Below are 13,895 nucleotides of genomic sequence, written 5' to 3' on the forward strand. Positions count from 1 at the left end.
CCATCTGGTCCAGGAGCTGCAGGATGCAACATTGCCAGGACTGAGAGGAGCTCTGATGCGTCAACCTCGGTATATTCTGAAGAGGGTGAAATTGTGCACAAAGGGACGTTGCTCTGCGTCTTGAAGCGTAACGCCAATCCCTGAGCAATACACTCCAGGCTCTCCTGAGCCTTTTGTGGTGATAACACTGTTGAACTAGTGAGAAGAAGGACGGCAGAACTCTTGTTACGTTCCATGAATCTATACAGGGCTTTCCGATGAGGAGGATTTGAAAGATATGTGTTTAAATTTTGGTTGTACTCCTCCTTGGCTTTTGCAAGTGTTCTTTTGAAAGATGCAGAGAAAAATTTGTAATTTAACCAATTAGCCGGACTCTGGTTGCAGGACAGCCTCTTCCAGGCCGCTTTTCTGCGACGATAGGCCTTCTCACATTCTTCTGTCCACCAAGGAGACGGCTGTTTATTAGAGGCTGCTGCGGGCACAGCGAATATTGAGTGGTCTATTGCATTTTGCAAAAATGAAACCATCTGCTGAGCTCTGTCATCCCAGCTTGTATTAACTAAAGAGGCAAGTGAGGCGGACATCAGATTTTTATAAATTTTGTGGTTGACAAATTTATGGGTTACACAACTAGCTTTAAGAGTAGATAACCGGATAGTGAAAGTTATAGGAACGTGATCACTAGACGTACCCGAATCCTCTGTCGACCAATCAGTCACATCTAGCCTACCTGCTGATAATATTAAGTCAATGGCTGAGCGAGCAACCCCTCTCATAAAGGTTATTTCTCTAGAATTGCAGCAGCGTACAGCATTTGCAGAAAGCCACGACCAGAGAAGCTGGCCGCAGGAATCAGTACGACTTCCCCAGTCACTACGATGAGAATTGAAATCTCCTGCGATGACTGCACTGTTTGTGCCAGTCTTCTTATTCTTCTTCTTCTCCTCAAGTAATATGCCACATACCCACGTGGGGGGATTGGCCAAGGTATAGAGTAGAATGCCAATGAAACATTTGCGCGGGGAAGGAAACGTCAGAAGACTGAATCAAGATAAAAAATTGGAAAAATAAAATGAATTCAAGAGGTATGAGTCATCCGGAATAGAATCAATCTAGCCTTTTTTGGACATGCGAAAGAATTTTGTATATAGCTAACAAGATAATCGATTAGTTGCCCTTATGTAATCGTGAAGGTAGCCGCATACACTGCTTAACGGGAATCCCTTGGCACTCGCACCGAACGATAGAAGACCTTTAAGAGACAGAGGCAGTCCTAGACTCGTAAGAGGAACCTCCAGATATTGCTTTCTCTGAACCGCGAACCGCCAACAAGAAAGGAGAAAATGATCGATTGATTCAACTTGCCCACATGATACACAAAGGTTTGTCGCAGCGAACCCGCACCTGCATAAGTACAGGTTTAAGTGAGGGATTCTACATCGCAGGAGCGTCATGGACACTTCACAAAGCCTTGACTTACACCACCGGATATTCCATGGGTACTTTAGGTGGTGAAAGTCCGCGGTATTGAGCAACGGATCACTCAAAGTGGCTGAAATATGTTGGAACCGCTGGAAACGTGAAGCTGCTAACAGAATGAGGTGAGGGACGGGATATATTACAGGTGCGCTGAGAGCTGACCTTGCCAATAAATCAGCCACCTCGTTAAAATAGACGCCTGAATGCCCAGGTACCCAGACCAAACGGATCTCGCGCACTGTGCTCGGAACAAAAAACCTAAGTGAACGAGTCAAGAAAGATTTTTCCGAATTTTGGAGAGAGACAATAACTGAAAGGCAGTCTGTAAGAATAAGAACCCGTGCGACATGTCTGGGAATTTTGATAAGAGCCAAACCAATGGCCAAAAACTCTGCGAAGAATATAGGAGTATAATCAGGGATACGAACGGAGTAGCTCCAAGCTAGATCCTGCGAATATATGCCAATCGCCGCCTTCTCACAGCTACCGGAGGCATCAGTGGAGAGAACAGTATGATGTGGAAAATTCTGTAGGTGTTCAGAAAGAAGACCATTTAGGGTATGTGCGGGCATAAGCTTCGCATGGGACGGGAAAATAACGTCGTAATAGAAGGCGGGATCAGCCTGCGTGTCAGCGACTCGTTGCAAGGAGATCAGATCAACCTGAAGCGGAGCTAACATATTCTGCGTGAACCTAACTTGCGTAAGCTGATAACGTGGCCAGTGATTAGTCAAAAAAAGGTGTGGTTGGGATACAAAAATTGGAATACTAACGCCTGGGGCCAGGTCAAAAGACTTGAGGAAAGTACGCACTGTTAGAAGTTGGAAGCGGGAATAGAGGTTGGGGATACGGGCTTCCAGATAAAGGACAGCGTTGGAAGCTGATTTTGAGAGTCCGAAGCATAGCCGTAGGGCACGCCTTTCCAGTAAGGCTAATGGCTGCAGCTTGTAGTTCGCGCTACCAGAGAACAAGGGGCAACCAAATTCCAGAAATCGGTCTCATATAAAAGCCTTATAGAGCAACAGCAGCGTGTCACGACGCATGCCAAACTTTTTATTGCCAACTCGGGTCAAACGGCCCAGTGCACGTTCCCCTTTAATAACATTATTCTTAATATGGTGTCGCCAGTCCAAATTTTGGTCATAAGTAACACCTAGGTATTTAACCGACTCCACCTGCGGAATTGGAGTGGAGCGGTAGGCTAGCGAGATGTACATAGGAGCGTCGGGTGGAAATACCAGCACGCCACATTTGCTGACAGTAAGTGATAAATTGATTTGGTCCAACCAGACTTCAAGAGCATTCAGCTATGCCTGAAAATACCCGTAGAGCACATGAATATCCTTTGCTGATGCGAAAAAAGCTATATCATCTGCGTATACATAAACTGTAACGTTAGGATGAATGGGGATGTCCCGAACTAATATGTTGAAAAGCAGCGGAGAAAGAACAGAGCCTTGCGGCACACCTCTTGATTGACCATAGGTATTAGAACAAAAAGATCCGTCTGTACAGAAGAAAAATCTATCTTTTAGAAATTCACAAATTCAGGCGTAGAGGTAATGCGGTGGTTGTAGTTGAGCAAGATTGTTAATGAGGACTGTGTGCTCCACACTGTCATAAGCCTTCTCAACGTCAAGCGTCACTAAGGCCGAAACTTCTCTCTGGCGCATTGAGAGTCGTATTCGGCTCTCGAGATCCGCATGCGCGGACCATATGGAACAACCGCGACGAAAGCCAATCTGTGCGGGGCTGAGGCCGTTAATATGATGAACATGCTTTGTGAGGCGACTGTGTACTACTCTTTCTATTAGCTTTACTAAATTTGAGGTTAAAGCAATCGGCCGAATATTGTCTAATTGAAATCCATTTTCTGCATTTTTTAAAAGTAAAATTATTTTCGCAATTTTCCATTTTGAGGAATCCAAGAGGTTTCCAATGACGCATTTACAATATCTAGAAGGTGAGTTCGAAAGTCGTGCGCTAAAATCTTTAACATGCCCACAGTAATCCCGTCAGATCCCGGAGCAGCAGAGTGCATCGAGGAAACAATTTTCAGGAGCTCCGACACGTCGACGTCAGGATAGTCCGAGCTGGGGGTGAGAGTGTGCAAAGGTTCTGCTTTCTGTACCTGGAAACGTAAGGCCAGCCCCTGCGCGATGCGTTCAAGGTTTTGTTTAGCCTCCTGCGGAGACATTACCATTGACCTTATGCGATTGGAGGCCGGAGAGCTGTTATTCTGCGCCATGAATCTATAGAGAGCCTTCTTATTCTGGGGTTTTGAGAGATACGTGTTTAAATTTTGATTATAATCCTCCTTTGCCTTTTTAACAGTTCTTTTGAAACATGCAGAGAAGAACTTATAATTTATCCAATTAGCTGGGCTCTGATTATAGGAAAGGCTTTTCCAGGCTGCTTTTCTACGACGATAAGCTTTCTCACACTCCTCCGTCCACCAAGGAGACGGCTGTCTGGCAGGAGCAGTAGTGCACACCGAGAATACAGAGCTCTCAGCAGCATCTTGCAGAAAGGAAATTGTCCGCTGAGCTCTTTGTGCTCGACCTGAGCTAACTATGGAGGGAAGCGAGGCAGATATCAATTTTTTATACGCAATGTGATTTACAAATATCATGGTTGCACCTGCTTTTCTGATAGGAGAGGATATAATAGAAAAGGTTATTGGAAAGTGGTCACTTGATGTACCTGAGTCTTCAGTTGACCATGCAGATACGCCAACCCCACGAGATGCTAATGTTAAATCTATGATTGAACGGGATCCTCCTCGCATAAAGGTTACTGCTCCGGAATTACAGCAGCGCACTGCATTCATTGACATCCAGGACCACAGAAGCTGGCCGCAGGAGTCAGAGCGACTATCCCAGACACTGTGGTGCGAATTAAAATCTCCTGCGATGACTGTGCTGTTTGCGCCGCTCAGTAAGGTATCCAAACAGTCTGTCCTGTGAACACCGATTGGGAAGTAGACGTTAGCAATAGTGACTTTGGCGCACTGTGGAAGGGAGATTTCAACCGCCAACAACTCACAGTCAGGGCGCATGACTGTCTGCGAGATTGATGCCCGGTGACATATTTTCGTAGAGATCATAGTTATTAACCCACCACCCCTGCCATTAACGCGATCTACCCTGAAAACACGAAATTTTTTAAATGTGAATGATTTAAGTGGAGAGAGCCACGTTTCTTGTAAAATCACAATATCTGGATTATGTTTATGAAGAAGTAATTCAAGATCCGGTAAAGAAGAAAGTACGGAGCGACAATTCCACTGCATAACTTTTAGACCCGCCATGATTATCGCCTGGTTAAAGAGGCATCAATAGCTTCCTTCAGCACATCAGTCTGGGGAATTAATTTGGGGGGTCCTTTCTTTGCTTTGACTTGCGGAACAGCTGACTTCGAGGGTGAGGAAGAAGCTCGACGCTTCTGGGAAGTGGTGAGCATTTCAACGTCCATGCTACAAGTATCTACGTGAGCGACACTGTCAGGAGCGCTGTTGGCAGGCGGTACTTGGGGCACGGTAGGAGGCGACATGGAATGACTCTTACTAGCAGCACTTGGGAGTGATGCCGGCGTAGCCGCCGAAACATGTGATTCAGTAGGCAGAGATTGGCCGACAACAAGTTGAGATAGAGCCTCGGTGAAACTGCCCAGCATTCGCTCGACCACCACAGAAAGAGCCTGTTCTACTGAGGACACTATTGACGTAGTCAAACTTGACGGTATATCAGCAACAGAGTTTCGCGCACGGCTGGCATATGTAGTATCCCTCCGATCCAGAAGTGCATAAGCATCTGCTCTCGAACATCGTTTCGCTTGAATGATATCGAGCAGGCTTTGTTCGTCGGCTCGTTTCGAGCAGTTGACATCATCAGCTGAGTGGTTGCCCTTGCATAGGCAACACTGGGGCTGATCAGAGGCGCAGCTATCATCTGAATGCCCTTCTCCACAAACCCGGCAGCGGGTCGCCGACTTACACGCTTTACCACTGTGACCGAAACGCCAACAGTTGTTGCACTGAAGAGGACGGGGCTGCAGAGGGTCCACACGATACACTATCGGCCAAACCTTGAGTTCAGAAGGACAGGAGGAACCAGCAAACGTAGTGATAACTGACTCTGTCGCAACACGCACACCATTGAATTCTCTACTGCACCGGTAGACAGAAAGAACCCCCACACCTGCATCCTGAAACTCCTCCAGTATATCCTGCGGGGAAGATGCTGGGTCCACGCCACGAACAATACCTTTGGAACATGCGCGCTGTTCCGGGATGAAGGCTTTAACCGCTAATGACTGAAAAATTTTGCACTGGAGCAGGTCTGTGACACAATCAATGTCAGCGGACCTGCAAACAATGCCTCTCCGGCCGAACGGTCGCACCTCCGAGATCTGGAGGTAGTGGGTAGTGAGAGATCTTAGTTCCTGCTGAAGGACCTTGGAGCTTTTCATCTTGATCGTTCCCTCACCGATCGGCACGAGAGCCACAGGGATGATGTCAATTCCATTTTTACAAAACTTTTCTAACGGCAAGCTTTGGGTGGGCAAGCTGGCAAACCAGGTTGCCGACCCTCCACCCGGGGAGGTCAGCGACATACCTGAGCCAAACGCACCCTCAAATGCACATTAGCCTGGCCTACAGACCTAACCTGAGACCTGGCCAAATCCCCCACGCAGAACGGCCTCACCAGAGATAACCACGTAGGCACCACCAGAACACCACAGTTGAGCTCGAAGCCAAGCTTGTTTTTCTTCTTCTTCTTCTTCTTCTCCTCACGTAATATGGCACATACCCACGTGGGGGGGATTGGCCAAGGTATAGAGTAGAATGCCAGTGAAGCATTTGCGCGGGGAAGGAAACGTCAGAAGACTGAATCAAGATAAAAAATTGGAAAAATAAAATGAATTCAAGAGGTATGAGTCATCCGGAATAGAATCATTCTAGCCTTTTTTGGACATGAGAAAGAATTTTGTATATAGCTAACAAGATAATCGATTAGTTGCACTTATGTAATCGTGAAGGTAGCCGCATACACTGCTTAACGGGAATCCCTTGGCGCTCGCACCGAACGATAGAAGAACTGTAAGAGACAGAGGCAGTCCTAGTCTCGAAAGAGGAATCTCCAGATATTGCTTTCTCTGAACCGCGAACCGCCGGCACAAGAGGAGAAAATGATCGATTGATTCAACTTGCCCACATGATACACAAAGGTTTGTCGCAGCGAACCCGCACCTGCATAAGTACAAGTTTAAGTGAGGGATTCTACATCGCAGGAGCGTCATGGACACTTCACAAAGCCTTGACTTACACCACCGGATATTCCATGGGTACTTTAGGTGTTGAAAGTCCACGGTATTGAGCAACGGATCACTCAAAGTGGCTGAAATATGTTGGAACTGCTGGAAACGTGAAGCTGCTAACAGAATGAGGTGAGGGACGGGATATATTACAGGTGCGCTGAGAGCTGACCTTGCCAATAAATCAGCCACCTCGTTAAAATAGACGCCTGAATGCCCAGGTACCCAGACCAAACGGATCTCGCGCACTGTGCTCGGAACAAAAAACCTAAGTGAACGAGTCAAGAAAGATTTTTCCGAATTTTGGAGAGAGACAATAACTGAAAGGCAGTCTGTAAGAATAAGAACCCGTGCGACATGTCTGGGAATTTTTAGAAGAGCCAAACCAATGGCCAATAACTCTGCGAAGAATATAGGAGTATAATCAGGGATACGAACGGAGTAGCTCCAAGCTAGATCCTGCGAATATATGCCAATCGCCGCCTTCTTACAGCTCCCGGAGGCATCAGTGGAGAGAACAGTATGATGTGGAAAATTCTGTAGGTGTTCAGAAAGAAGACCATTTAGGGTATGTGCGGGCATATGCTTCGCATGGGACGGGAAAATAAAGTCGTAATAGAAGACGGGATCAGCCTGCGTGTCAGCAACTCGTTGCAAGATCAGATCAACCTGCAGCGGAGCTAACAGATTCTGCGTGAACCTAACTTGCGAAAGCTGATAACGTGGCCAGTGATTCTTCTCCCCTTCTTCTTCTTCTCCCATTCGAATTCATCTTCTTCTTTTGTCACTGGCACGTGCCTCCACATCGAGCACGAAAGAAGCTGGGGCATGCATCAGGGCCCACTCGAGTAGTTATTGGCGAATAGGCAGCAAATTGTCTGGAAAATAACAACGCACACATAGGCGAAAAATGAACTATTTCGCAGGTTTACTGTTGAAAATAACGAGTAAGTGTGAAGAAATTATATTTGGAAAAAACTTTGTGAACTTCTCAGCCTGGTGCGCTGTGTTCTGTAAATACGTCCCGTTGTGCACCTTGATATAAAATGCTTTCATGACACGAGCGCAGGATTTTTTCCCCCGCGCTGGCGTCGTCGATGAAGTCTAGCCGGTAAAAACTGCCTGGTGCGGCCGACCTTGTAAAAGAAAAAAAGCAACAGATTCAGTTGGTCACGGGAACAGACAACGACGTGAAGACGAAGACAACGGCCATTTTGCCTGCGCTATCATCCATGGGGAGAATGGACTCGGGTGAGGAAGCATTTTTCTCTGTCGAGCTAATATCAATGTCTGTTTGCTAGCAGGACACTGTTTCGGCCGCGCTGCTTTGCACACTGGTCATCGGCGACAAACCTTAAACTCTCTACTTGGAAGCTATTGAACAACGTTTTTATTCGCATAGGAGCTTTCATTCAGCACGTATGCACTTCTTAATGACTGGGAATGATTAAGTGAATGCGAAGAAAATACCTTCGACGCAGATCATTTGAGGAATATGACATTAACGTTTTCAAACCGGGTCAAATCAAACCTAGTTTATGCTGCAGAACCAATTAAAAGACATCTGGCGTGCTTTACCAAGTCGTTTTATTGTGTCACCGCAGTAGCAATGACCGATTTGTTTGGCTCTTCTCTGTTTGGCTATCCTTAAAGAGAGCGCACTGGCGCGGGCTGCGCATTCCTCTGCGCAGACAGTTCCGTGAATGGCTCGCTCTGTTTCTTCATCCCATTTGTGGTAAATAATGAAACGCTTTAATACAAATCTCCAGTCCCTAAATTTCAAAAAACCATCCGCGATCAGTCTAGGTCAAATTTATTGCGCGGCAGCTTATACAGCTCGTTCGGTCGAAAAGACGTCGGCGTCGTGGTAGTTGTAGTGCGCACCAGGCATCGGAAATACACCGTGGCTCAGTAAAAATCCACGCACGCTCAATGAATAAAAAAATTAGCTGCCGTTCAACTACTGCTCAACCTGGTTAGAGAGCGAAAGCTGTGGTGTATCGGGCAAGTAGACGCGGCTTGGCGTATGTAAGGTTGAGTGCGTTCCGCACACTGGATAGGCAACGCGCCCACCCTGCCAAGTCTCGGTTAAATTAATCGTTGATTGCGATAGGTTGGTCATCCAATGAACGCTGCGGCCTATTGCTGCACTACTGCGTGTCTGCCACAACGTTGTCCGCGCTAGTGCATGCAGCCCACATCTCTCTCTCTCTCTGCCCACAGCCACGTACCTCAAAGCGTGGTTGAGGCGCCCACTGCACCGGGGAGCCAGTTATGCGGCTTCCTTTCCTCAAAATGATCGCAGTGTAGAGCGTTCTCAACGCTAACGCCAGTGAACACAAAGAACGCCAACGGTCTATAGCTTCAGTGCCCCGTTTCTGCTACAACGTTGCGAATGCCAACGCATGCAGCGCACATCTGTCAACACCGCCACCTAGCTTAATTAAAGCGCAACGGAGGTGTCCGTGTCATAATCTCATTAATGTCTCTCAACTTTTTATTGGATCTTTGACCTTGACTTGACCTCGAGGTGCCTGGGTACCATGTGGTAGGACACCATTGTTCTACCATGGCTTAGTCTTGGTTTCACCTCTGACTCACTTGAAGGTCAAAACCGCAAGCACCGCGAAATCGTTACGGGGTAGCGTAGTGAAGCTTTCGCTTTAAAATCTGGGGTCTAGACTGTGAATGAAATCACGCCCTCTGGCGTTCGGGATGGGGACGCTTCACTCCGCCACGGCGGCTCGACGTTTGAACATGATTATATGCGCAACTAGAGACCGCACGTGTTTCTTGAAACGCATCTTCGAGATCTGTACTGAGGCGCACATGAGTATAATTATGATCATGTAAATTACAGATGTCGAAATTAAGCGAGTACCGTGCGTTTCCGGTAAATTTCCTCAATGCTTGGGGTGAAGTCATAGCACCTTCGTGTGGCACCCACTTGAACCACCCTTCGCCATGCACGGCGCTGGCCCGGCAGATGGCGCGGGCTTAGGTGACCTTTCTGCGTCGGATTAGTGTAGTTCGTTTCAGAACAAGTCTGATGGAACTGCAGCCGTCTAGGACTGCTAGTGTGGAGTAGCATCTGTGTTGTTTCCAGACGCCTCCTAGAGACTCCGACCGATCTGTGGCCCTGTGTATAGCTGACCGCATGCAATTATTTATTTCGTTCTTTCCGTCGACGCAGACGAGTACAACAAGGACTGGTCTTCAGACAATCCTGGAGAAGAAGACACAGACACCGGTACTTCGTTGTCCTCCAGGCAGGATGAGACGTGTAAGTTTGGCAGGCCGCTAAAAAGCCTTTACTGTCACGTCGCGAACACTATTTCATGCAATAAGCGAAGAGCATCGGGTGTTTTCTAATAATATCTCCAAAGACGCACCGTAACAGTGCTCATGCTAAGCAGTTTTCTCAGATTTGAGCACTGAAAGCAAGCAACTTCTAAGGTTGCAACCCGAGCCTCACAGCTTCGACCGTAGAGCACCGACAGCATAGGTTGGGGGCAACCGTGACGTCCTCTAGATCGCCTCTGGACACTTTGCAGGAACTGTCAAATGTTTTATGCCGCTAGTCTAAGTCTCTTATAAACTCGCTTTGTTTTAACCTCACCTGCACCACTTCACAGGATCTTTAATGGGAACGAAGTCTTGCGTTGTTCATGCCCCTTATTTTCTGTCTTTTTCTGTTTCACAGCGACAACGTAAGTTCACGGTTTTCTTCTGGTGAAACTGCATTGTTTTCATCCCTCGCACGTGTGTGTAAGGCTTATTTATTTTAAGCCTGACTGTTGGAAACAATGACTCCATTTTAAGTTCACGCCTGTGAATAGATAACGAGGGAGTATTTAGTCATTGGTATCCACCCAAGATTTGGATTACGGCTGCAATGGACACATATACAGCTTCCGCAGAAACTTGATACTTAGAGAAAAGTTCGTCCTGGTCTGAGGTTCGAACCCGGGGCCACTACTTCACTGCAGTATTCACTCTACCAACTGCGCCAACCGGGACGACTAGCATATGGCAGGTCGAGAGTTGATTGATCCATAACTCTAAACAATTGGCCATCCTGTCCATAGACCGGTCACTCTCTACAGTACCGTGCATGGTTGTATTGTCGTGCAACTTGGTTAATAAAAGAGGCCCCGTGACTAACTGTAACCTCTTCTTTTCACCTAAGAGGGCGCTTTCTTTCTGTGTACATCGTTCCCAGGTCGACTGCAACGACAGTCGTGGCGGCCTCTGTGCTCTTCGTCGTCGTGCTGTCCGTGGCACTGCTGCTGGGTGTGGCGAAACAGGCACCAAGTATGCCAGTCTTCGCTGCACACTTGAAGAGCTCAAGCGTGTTTATTTTATGTGAGGGGTGACTTGTGCGCGCGCGTGCATGTTTATGGGACATGGCGTGCAAAGGTATAATGAAAATTTGGCTTAGGTGGTGTTAAATGGCTCCGAAATTTGCAGCTGACAGGTAGATTTTTTGGGGCAGACTGAAGAAAACCACACAAAAATTACTTTAATTAACACAGGTGTAAGAAATATACAATATATATATATATATATATATATATATATATATATATATATATATATATATATATATATATATATATATATATATATATATATATATATATATATATATATATATATATATATATATATATATATATATAGCTGACAAGGTAAAGGAAATGCGGAGCTCGTTTCGTTTGGAACACTAATGAAGGGAGCCAACAGTCACCGAAACCATGGTGCATAGCGGGTATGCGATATTCGGAGGTCCTGGGTTCGGGTCCCACCGGCGGCATGGTTTTTTTGCGGCTTTAAAAGTAATTTTCTTGACATGATAGCTTAATCTAAGTATTTTTATCCCACTACACAATAAAAGAAATGAAATTAAACACTCCACTATGCATCTTGGTTTCCGTGACTGTTGGCTGCCTTCATAAGTTTGTCCAACGAGCCCCTCATTTCCTTTACCTTGTCTGCTAATAGCTTAACGAGGGTCTCGGTTCTGGCAGTCTTGATGATATAGGTAGCATAAGAGGGCTCTCGCACAGTTTCCGCCCTCGCCGTCAGACGACTTTCGACGTCACTCCCACGGTAATATAGGACGTGCTACATACGCCGCTATGGACGTGGGTGGCGCTGGTGAACACTCTCAAGGTTCTCTTACACCCAATAAACATAAATACCAACGACAGCAGCAGATTGGAAAGCCGTCGCCGTGGCTCAGTTGGTAGAGCACCGGACGCGATATTCGGAGGTCGTGGGTTCGGATCCCACCGGCGGTATGGTTGTTTTTTAAGCTGCTTTATAAGTAATCTTCTTTACGCGATTGCTTAATCCAAGTATTAGTATTCCTCTACACACTAAAAAAAATTAAACGCTCCCCTAGGCACCTTGGTTGCTGTTGGCTCCCTTTATTATATATATATATATATATATATATATATATATATATATATATATATATATATATATATATATATATATATATATATATATATATATATATATATATATATATATATATATATATATATATATATATATATATATATATATATATATATACATATATATATAGTATGGAAAGATAAACGTATTTGGTTGGTAGAGGTACGCAGACAGATACTGCGCCATTTCCTTTCCCCAAAAAAAACCAACCAATTATTGGTAGAGGTACAATGCTAAGTCGAGAAACGCTTCATTTAGCCATAAATATATTTTGAGTCGGAGTTTATATATATATATATATATATATATATATATATATATATATATATATATATATATATATATATATATATATATATATATATATATATATGAAGGAGTCACCGAAACCAAGGTGCATAGGGGAACGTTAATTTTTTTTTAATGTGTTATGCTTATCAGTGGAATAATAATTCTTAGATTAATAAATTGCTTAAAGAAAATTACTTATAAAGCAGCAGAAAAAACAACCATGCCGCCGGTGGGATCCGAACCCACGACCTCCGAATATCGCGTCCGGTGCTCTTACCAACTGAGCTACGGTGACGGCTGTCCAATCTGCTGCTCTCGTGGGTATTTATGTTTACTGGGTGTAAGCGAGCCTTGAGAGTGTTCACCAGCGCCTCCCTCGACCATAGCGGCGGACGTAGCACGTCCTGTAATACCGCGAGCGTGACGTAGAACGTCATCTAACGGCGAGGGCGGAAACTGTGCGAGAGCCCTCTTAAGCTACCTTTGGCATTAAGACTGCCAGAACCGAGACCCTCGTTAAGCTATCAGCAGACAAGTTAAAGGAAATGAGGGGCCCGTTTGACAAATTTATGAAGGAGCCAACAGTCACCGAAACCAAGGTGCATAGGGGAACGTTAATTTTTTTTTAATGTGTTATGCTTATCAGTGGGATAATAATTCTTAGATTAATAAATTGCTTAAAGAAAATTACTTATAAAGCAGCAGAAAAAACAACCATGCTGCCGGTGGGATCCGAACCCACGACCTCCGAATATCGCGTCCGGTGCTCTTACCAACTGAGCTACGGCGACGGCTGTCCAATCTGCTGCTCTCGTGGGTATTTATGTTTACTGGGTGTAAGCGAGCCTTGAGAGTGTTCACCAGCGCCTCCCTCGACCATAGCGGCGGACGTAGCACGTCCTGTAATACCGCGAGCGTGACGTAGAACGTCATCTAACGGCGAGGGCGGAAACTGTGCGAGAGCCCTCTTATGCAACCTTTGGCATTAAGACTGCCAGAACCGAGACCCTCGTTAAGCTATCAGCAGACAAGTTAAAGGAAATGAGGGGCCCGTTTGACAAATTTATGAAGGAGCCAACAGTCACCGAAACCAAGGTGCACAGGGGAACTTTAATTTTTTTTAATGTGTTATGCTTATCAGTGGGATAATAATTCTTAGTTTAATAAATTGCTTAAAGAAAATTACTTATAAAGCAGCAGATTGGACAGCCGTCGCCGTAGCTCAGTTGGTAAGAGCACCGGACGCGATATTCGGAGGTCGTGGGTTCGGATCCCACCGGCGGCATGGTTGTTTTTTCTGCTGCTTTATAAGTAATTTTCTTTAAGCAATTTATTAATCT

The 13,895-nt window shown here is 45.7% G+C and overlaps 1 protein-coding gene across 1 annotated transcript in view; it reads left to right on the forward strand.

Moving 5' to 3' along the window:
* The first annotated feature begins 11,023 nt into the window (after positions 1-11,023).
* LOC144097493 (uncharacterized) overlaps positions 11,024-13,895 on the forward strand; it is a 50,004-nt gene continuing 47,132 nt past the window's right edge. Inside the window, exon 1 of the mRNA XM_077630206.1 lies at positions 11,024-11,109. The gene's annotated coding sequence lies outside the window, so the exon portion shown is untranslated. The remainder of the gene's footprint in view (positions 11,110-13,895) is intronic.

This window comes from Amblyomma americanum, chromosome 7, assembly GCF_052857255.1.
Source record: "Amblyomma americanum isolate KBUSLIRL-KWMA chromosome 7, ASM5285725v1, whole genome shotgun sequence".
Classification (NCBI taxonomy): domain Eukaryota; kingdom Metazoa; phylum Arthropoda; class Arachnida; order Ixodida; family Ixodidae; genus Amblyomma; species Amblyomma americanum.